The sequence below is a fragment of the Fukomys damarensis genome, unplaced genomic scaffold (genome assembly GCF_012274545.1).
Source record: "Fukomys damarensis isolate Sample0158 unplaced genomic scaffold, DMR_v1.0_HiC HiC_scaffold_10, whole genome shotgun sequence".
Taxonomy (NCBI): domain Eukaryota; kingdom Metazoa; phylum Chordata; class Mammalia; order Rodentia; family Bathyergidae; genus Fukomys; species Fukomys damarensis.
In genome coordinates, this window is record NW_022900922.1 from 7433902 (window position 1) to 7442100 (window position 8199).

Consider the following 8199-nt stretch of genomic DNA (forward strand, 5'->3'; position numbering starts at 1 on the left):
TTTTTAAAAATGCAGTAATTTCATTCTAAGCTTCAAGATGAACTTAGTGAGGATCACTCGTAGGTAACATTTCTCAGTCTTTTAGAAGAAAAGCCCAGGGAAGAGTTTCCTAAGCCTCCTCCCTCTCCACTGGTGTGTCTTGGGTAAGTCTGAGAGCTAAAACACGTGTGCTCTCTCTCTCTCTCTCTCTCTCTCTCTCTCTCTCTCTCTCTCTCTTTCTCTCTCTTCCTCAACAAGGATCAGAAAGTTAAAATTTTTTAACATTGATATTACAATGTGGATCATATATATTTCCTACCCCTAGTTTATGATTCAATAACCTTTTGTATTTCAGGCTGACCAGGTATCATGGATGAAATTGGGCTCCCCACAATTCATATGTTGAAGCTCCAACCCCCACTACCTCAGACTGTGACTGTGTCTGCAGACAGGTCTATCATAGGGTGATTAAGGTAAACAGGGGCATTAGGGTGGGCCCTCACTGCATCCTTTATAAGAATAGATGAGGACGCAGATGCAGAAGGGAATGATGGTGTGAGGGCACAGGGAGAAAGTGGCCATCTGCAAGCCACAGAGAGAAGCCTCAGGAGGAACCAATCTTGACCAAGAACTTCCAGAGAGAATAAATGTGAGAGAATAAATTTATTTTGCCTAAGCCTCTGATCTGTGCTAGTTTGTTTTTTGTTTGTTTGTTTGTTTGTTTATTTACAGGAGCTCTAAGAAACAAATAAACTAGAATTTCACTAATATAGTCAGTAGGAAAATAATATAGTCAGCAAGTGGAGGTTTGTGTTTGAGCTGGGTATTCCATGAAGGCGAAGGAGCCCCGCACTGTCGTCCTGGGAACCCACTCTGAGGGGCAAAGGGAGAATGGCTGCCGCTCCATTTTCGGGAACTTGAGGCCCAGTGAGTGAGGACGAGGCCAGATCCCAGGGCCCCCGAAAGACGAGGCCTTTCACTAGAAGAAGAGAAGCTCCCAGCCGGGAAGCTGAGCCCTGGGCACAGTGATGCTGGGAGGAAACCAGGAGAAGCTTGACCTATGACAGGACCAGGTTCTGTCCTCCCCGCGAGCCCACCATTCTGACGTTCCCTGCCAGCCATGCTGCCGAAGAGGCCACCTGACCTCCCACCTGACAAGTCAGAGCCTCCACTCCACGGAGAAGGAGTGTGCGGTGAGGCTGCAGGAGGCCCGTGACGTAGGGGAAGGGTGGAAGAGTGGACGATCTGTGCTGCCTTCTCTCATTTTACCATGGAACATCAAAGCAGATCCTCAGGGAACTGCAAGTGACTTTACCTCTGAGGAGCTTTGCTGTTGTGTGTGAGGTAGTGACTGGTGGGTCCCAAGCCCACTGCTGGATCCAGAACTAAACCCAGCTCTCACTGCATCTCTATACTCATCAGCTCTGTTTCTTTCTGTTTCAACCCGCTCATTCTGTCACCCAGTCTGGTTAGTTTTGCAGGAAGTTGAATTGTACTTCACAGAAAGGCAAACGCCTCTCTCTCTCTCTCTCTCTCTCTCTCTCTCTCTCTCTCTCTCTCTGTGTGTGTGTGTGTGTGTGTGTGTGTGTGTGTGTGCATCTCTATGAACAGTCCTGCTTAAAGCATTCTTGCTTGGCTTTATTTCAGTGAGTGTTGTGTTTTTATCTTTGAAGCTTAATTGTAAAACTGGGGAGATTGTTTACACAAAGAGTTGTTAAGTGAGAGGTGCTTATAAATCGGAGTAGAGTCAAGCAAATCCCTGGAGAATGGTCAGGTATCACAAGCAGCACAGAGGCTCTGACAGTGGAGTTTTGTCCCCACTGTGCTGGGCAGAGCAGCAGATGCTGGACAAGAACCAAGAACAACCATCTGCCCCAACCCTAAATGAATTTTTCAAGCTTTACAGATGTTTAGTATTCTGACCCTTTTCTTTTTATTAACTTGTTTCATCCACAAAGCAATTATGACTACTCAAAGTTATTCTTTGCAAAGGCATGTACTGAATGATCAAGGACTTCATACCACACAAGGTGTGGATCACATGTGAACAAAGCGCATTTCTGCCCCTTGGTGTAGGGGCTGGGGAAAGGAGCTATGAACATACATGGGCTCCACGTGAGCACTGCAGGTAGAGATCCCAAGGTGCTGGAGAGGGAGGTAACAGTGCGTGGACTCAGGGGCACCAGGGGGAGATGAGGACTCCGGAAGTGTTGGTGAGGAGGGACCAAGGGACAGGAAGCCTTCTTGCTTCAAACCCTCTCTATTCAAATCCCACTCTCCTGACCGGAGCAGGAGAGCCTGCCTAGGAATACGTCTCCCAGTGCTGGTCACCTTTCAGGGCATTTAGAAACATGACCCTTATAACTGAAACTAGAAAAGACAGCTTACTAGGTGGAAAATAATGGTGAGTTCATCCGCTATCAATGGCTGTTCTAGCCTGGGTACAAGAAAGGATTGTGTTACGATAAAGCCCACCAGGACCTCCTTTATGGGACCTTATGAGAGCAGGAAGCAGGCGGATCAGGGAGAGTGCTTGGCCTGCACCCTGTGTACCAGTGAAGTGCTATGGCTTCTGTGTAGCTCCACCTCTGAGAGACTCAGGAAGTCAGGTGACTCCACGTGCCATCTCCAGACCATTTCCCACCCACATTGGAAGTGACCCCTGCCTTTGCCTGGCCTAGCCACGAGTCCACTTAAGTTGAGCTGCTATCATTAATTGCCACACATTACAGTTTATCACAGTGCAATTTAATGTCTCTGACCTGTTGGTCCCCTCATAATCAAACAATCTTTAAAAGAAAAACAGGCCATAACAATAAAAATATACAGTGATTGAGTTCAGCTGGTGGGTGCCCAAGCTCGAAGGTCTCTGGGTATCACTGCTTAAATAGCTAAACGCAAAATTATAAGAGACGGAAGCATGAGGTGTCATTCTGAAGCCGACTTGCTAGAATTATAATGAAAAGGGCAGGCTGGGGCTGCAAGCGCCCTGCTATTAATTATTTGCCTTTGAACGCTGGCGAAGTGTATTTAAACCAGACACCTGGAGAGGCCATTTGCTAATTGACTACAGACACACGGAGGAACATACTCATTTCGGCTACACAAACTGCGCCATCCTAATACATTAATGATAGCCACACCCCTGTGTCTTCCCAGCCAATGAAGGCAAACGTACCCAAACGAAGTTTGATTTTCAGTCACTCTCATGATAGCAGGCAGTATCCTGGGATTTTATCTTTTTAAGCAAACAATTAGAAGGACAAGCAATCCTGTGGTATTACATGTGAATATTAAACTCCCTCCCCTCTGCGCAACCCCAATCAGCTAATACTCTGTCTTGAGACTAAAGATTTCTGGAAGGAACAGGTGATGTGACAATGGGATGACTGCAGAAATGAGACACTTTGGGCCCTATGCATGGATCTGAGATCCAGGGATCTGGGGACAGAGATGGCTGCCAGGTGTCCCTTCCCCTGGATGCAGCCTTTCACATTGCATTGTTTAGGTCTCAGCACCAGGGCAGCAAACAGTTAACCAAGGAGACAAAACCCACTGTGACCAGCAGGTCTCCACGCAATCATCAGTAGAACTAGCTATTATAGCCAATTTAATAGCTTGAAAATGAACTCATTAGTGGTCTTTTATCAGTGGAAAAAAGTCTATTAAACCCGGATGTGTGAAGCAGCGGCCCAGCAGCTCATTTCCATCCCACTGGCGACCTGAACAAATCTGAGAAATGCTTTTCTAGAAGCAAGGGTCAGGCTCCACACAAGACGTGGGGACCGCCTTTGCCAACTCTCAGCCCTCATAATTCCTGGAGGTTTTTATATTAATTTACAGTTTAGTGGGATATTTTATGTCACTTCTTTCTCACCTTCTATCTTACCCATGCACACCTCCATAATTTATAGATGCAACAGAATGAGGAGGACACTACTCGAGCATGGTTTGAAAATTAAACCTAATAAATAACAAAACGTATCCAGCTCTGCCTACACACACTGAGCAGGACTTAGGACAAAGCAGCTGGACACACGGCAGAAAATACATTTCTGTATTTCCTATCCCCTAGCTGTCTCTCCTTCCTTCCTCTTTTCCTTCCTTCCTCCCAGTGTTCACTAAAGATGGCGAGAGAGAATTTTCATGAACTGTGTGGTCAGGATTTCCTGCTGATGATTAGAATTTAAATTCTCTTGGACAAATGGCTCAGTTTGCTCTGAAGCAAGCTGACTCTTCATTAGCTGCAGGACCGAGGGACCCAGTTAGCACAAATATATGAAATAAGCTGTGGGGCACATACAAAAGGTTCTCTCCAAAGGCCTCTTCTGTACTATCCCTCAAACTTTCCAGGTCCTGCTCCAGATTTGAATACTTACCTTTACACTCTATCCAGTCCCCTTCCTTCTGTATGGGCTTCATCTTGTAAACAAGACAAATTATTTGAAGACAGAGATTTTATGTGCTCTTCTTTCAGATCCCGCCCCAAAACCTAGGTTATTTTCAATGAATAGTTGTGGGCTTAGTTTCCCACTGACGGGATCAACCCCTCAGGAGCTAATTGGATTATATTCCATTTTGTTGTATACCGTTATATAAGATTTTTTGGGAGACAGCAATCCTTAGAACTACCAAGCAAGGTGGTCTTGATGGGCATGACCTGTTTTGCTTATAGAAGCCCCTCTTCTACTCAAATCAGTCTCATCTACTGGAGTAATAGACCATTAGCCCCATACAAAAGTCAGCTAGAGGAGGCTCAGAGCATCCAGAATATTTTGCCAGGGTCATGGAGCCAGAGATCACGTGATTTCTAGTACGTGTGAATGTGCCGGATCCCTAGAACAAATCAAGAAACACTGGAGGACTCCTCTTGCATCACACTTTCAAGCATGTTCCCCTGGCTCACATTGCACGAGACCTAAAGGCGCTGTAACCACGTATGAGAATAAAGGCTACAGATGCAGAGTCTCTGATCCCTAAGGAGAACCCAGCTAAGACCTTCAGATGAAAGGCAGCAGCAGGACAGCAATCTTCAGCTCAGTCTTGTGTCTCAGCCACAAAAGAATTACTACGGGGAAAGGAATTTCATAACCACGGTTAGACCCATGGATGCCCGCATATACCATGTTTCTGTGGCTTGAGAACTTCAGGGTCCTTTCGACTTCTCTTCCTGCTTAAAGGCTCAGCACTGATAGCGTGGGACAGGTAACCCTTCCTTTCTGACCACTGATGAAAGAAACGATTGCATTATCATGGTTGGAGGAAGGAGGCAATCTACATTCACCGGGCTCCCGGGCAAGAGGAGGAGCATTTATGTCCACTAGAGTTAGTGGCGAGATACTAGGAAGAAGAAAACTAAAATTCCGTGTTGATTTATCAAAGCTTAAAAGACCTAATTTCTGAAATGATCTTTTTTATGTTTACTGTAAGATCTTTATAAATTGAAAAGTAAATATTTCCATTGTGTATCAATACAGACATTTTAAGTCAACAATCTTCACTTTCCTTTGAAAGGAATTTTTATGAGGAAGACAGAATTCTTCATTCTTTCCCACAATCACTGGTCCATTTGTCCCATATTTTGTTGCAGATACACAAAAATGGAACAAAATAGTACAAAAGCATTGAACCACTCCCTGGGTTAATTTTAACCTCAGATTTAATTTGTTGGCAAACACTTGTTGGTAACTCAACATGCCTAGGGTCCATAGACTCCCCTTCGCTGCATGGAAAGCGTGGTCCAGCCTGTGCTTCTCCTGTCCTGTCTGGTGGGTACAGCCTCTTCTCCCCGGGGCCTGACACACGCCCCTGTAGGGTCTTCCCTGATCCCTCTAAGCTCACTGGGTTTGATTAAAAAAAGATTTCCAGCAGAAGAAGAATCATCCTTTTCTCTGCCACTCCTGTTGTCTCTTGACAATCTCCAGACTCTCCCTGGCTTTCTCACTGTCTTATTCTGTCTTGATGTCTTCACGGGCTTGGAGAATTTATCTCCTTGCATACTAGAGAAACCAGACTCCTGTCTAGAAATCTCGCTGCTAAACTCAGCTCTTCCTAGGAAGCCTAGCTAGGAAGTGTACTCTTGGAATCCTGATTTGGAGCATCCAGAATCACCCGGAAGGCTTGCTAAACCCAGCGTGGGACCCCATCCTCAGGTTTCCAGCTCAGTGGGCTGAGGGAGATTGGTGATAATCTTTGCATAGAGTGTCCCCAAGTGACAATGATGATGCTGGCCCTCAGAGACTTTTCTGAACCCCTGACTTAGAGTGAGGAACTTCTGTACCCCCAGAAAGGTTCTGCTGTGCCTGGCAATAATCTCTACTGGGTATAAGAAACCTGCCAAGGAATAACCAGCAGGTGACAATGTTGCAGTTGGCTATAATTTTCTTGTGAAAAAAAAAATCTGAATGCCATATATTTAACTAAATCACTAAAAATTGATTGGTAAATACCATGTTTGCTGTACTCTTTGAATGTTTAAATTCCAAAACTGTGCTATTGTTCCCCAACCTTCTCGTTCTATGGATATTTTGTCATGAACACCAATAGGTTTCATTTCAATCATTGATTTTGTGCATTCATTTGTCAAATAATGGGCTGCTGGTTTTCTTAACATTCTCCACTTCATCCATGAGTTTATTTTAGAGCCCTTCAGTACGATTGTTTCTGCCACTGAGACACCTAAAGGAGAAAGTGCAGTCTCTGCAATGGTGAGCACCTTCTCTAAGTGTCAGAAATCTCTGATCTTATACTGTAGCAGCTATAGAGTATTCAGTGTTTAAGGGAACACATGCAATGGTCAGAAGTTATCATGACCTTAATAAAGCTTATCTTCTTTATCCTAATAGGAGCTACATATAAAATAAATTAGAAGTATCCGCAGAGTTAATGTTAATTACAACTGCACAGAATTCCTGACCAACCCAGAAAATCTTTCTCCATGGGGACTGGGCATCATCCACGGACAAAGAATCACCCAAGAGATGTATAGAATCCTGACTGTTTGTCAGAGGAGACTACTCACTCTATTCAAATCAGACTCAGAGATTAATTCAGAAGAAAGGGCAACCAATTGACATTCTGGACCACCTCATATCCCCAATATTATGTCTAATACAAGGGACAGTGATATAATTAAAATAAGAGCTGTATTTAATAAACCTGATTAGATTAGTGGCCGACAAATGTCTGAAGATTCCCTGTAAATCACTGACTGATAGGAGTGAGGTTCATGGTGACCCCTGAGGTGGCAGGGACAAACCCGGGTTTGACAGCTGAAATGAAAGACAGAGGAAGAAGAAATCTGAAAAAGCGGTGTTCACCCTGGCAGTGTGATTGAAAATGGCTTTTTCTGCCTGGTTTTGTATAGATGAGATGTTCATCATCTCTAAATTATTTTTCCAACAGCAAAATTTAATATACTATTTATTAGCATAATTCCATTATATAAATGAGTCTATTCTGCTATTACAAAAAATAGCTGCATGGAATATATGCCTTCCGAGTTCTCCAGTCATAATAATGTGCCCCTTTTTTTTAAATTTCAGTCTCCTGAGTTTTGCTTACTCTACTAGGCACACAGCAGAATGGGCACATGAAAGATTCTATGCTTCTTCAGCAGAGCACAGATGATGGAATTAGGAATCACTTGCAACAGCGTTCAGAACTGGATGTACACGAGCCTCTTCACCAAATTAACTGCTAGAAGTAGTTAGGTGGCCTTTCGCTCTAGAAAAATAAAATGCATCTGATGATACTGTCAGTGTGTAAGTTTATCGTCATAATCTCGCTACTTAAGGAGAGATAACACTTACAGGAGATGTGGATCAATTACAGATGACAGATGCTTGCCAATCATTTCGTTTTGGTGTTAGCTGTAATAAAAGCGCATTGCTATATATTTCTATGTAGAAAAAGACAATTTCACCAGATTTTCAGAAGCCACCCAAAGCTGTTACAAAAAGGATATTTGGCATAAACTGAAGACAAAAAACTGTTCAGCTGTCCCTTCAACACTGAATGCATAAAGCACCTTTAGCTGGAAGTGGTGGCGCACGCCTGTAATCCCAGCACTCGGAAGGCTAAGGCAGGGGGATCGTTGTGAGTTCGAGACCAACCTGGGTTGCACAGTGAGTTCCAGGTCAGTCTCAACTACATAGTGAGACCCTGTCTCAAAAAACAAAACAAAACAAAAGAAAACAAAAAAACCAAACAAACAAAAAA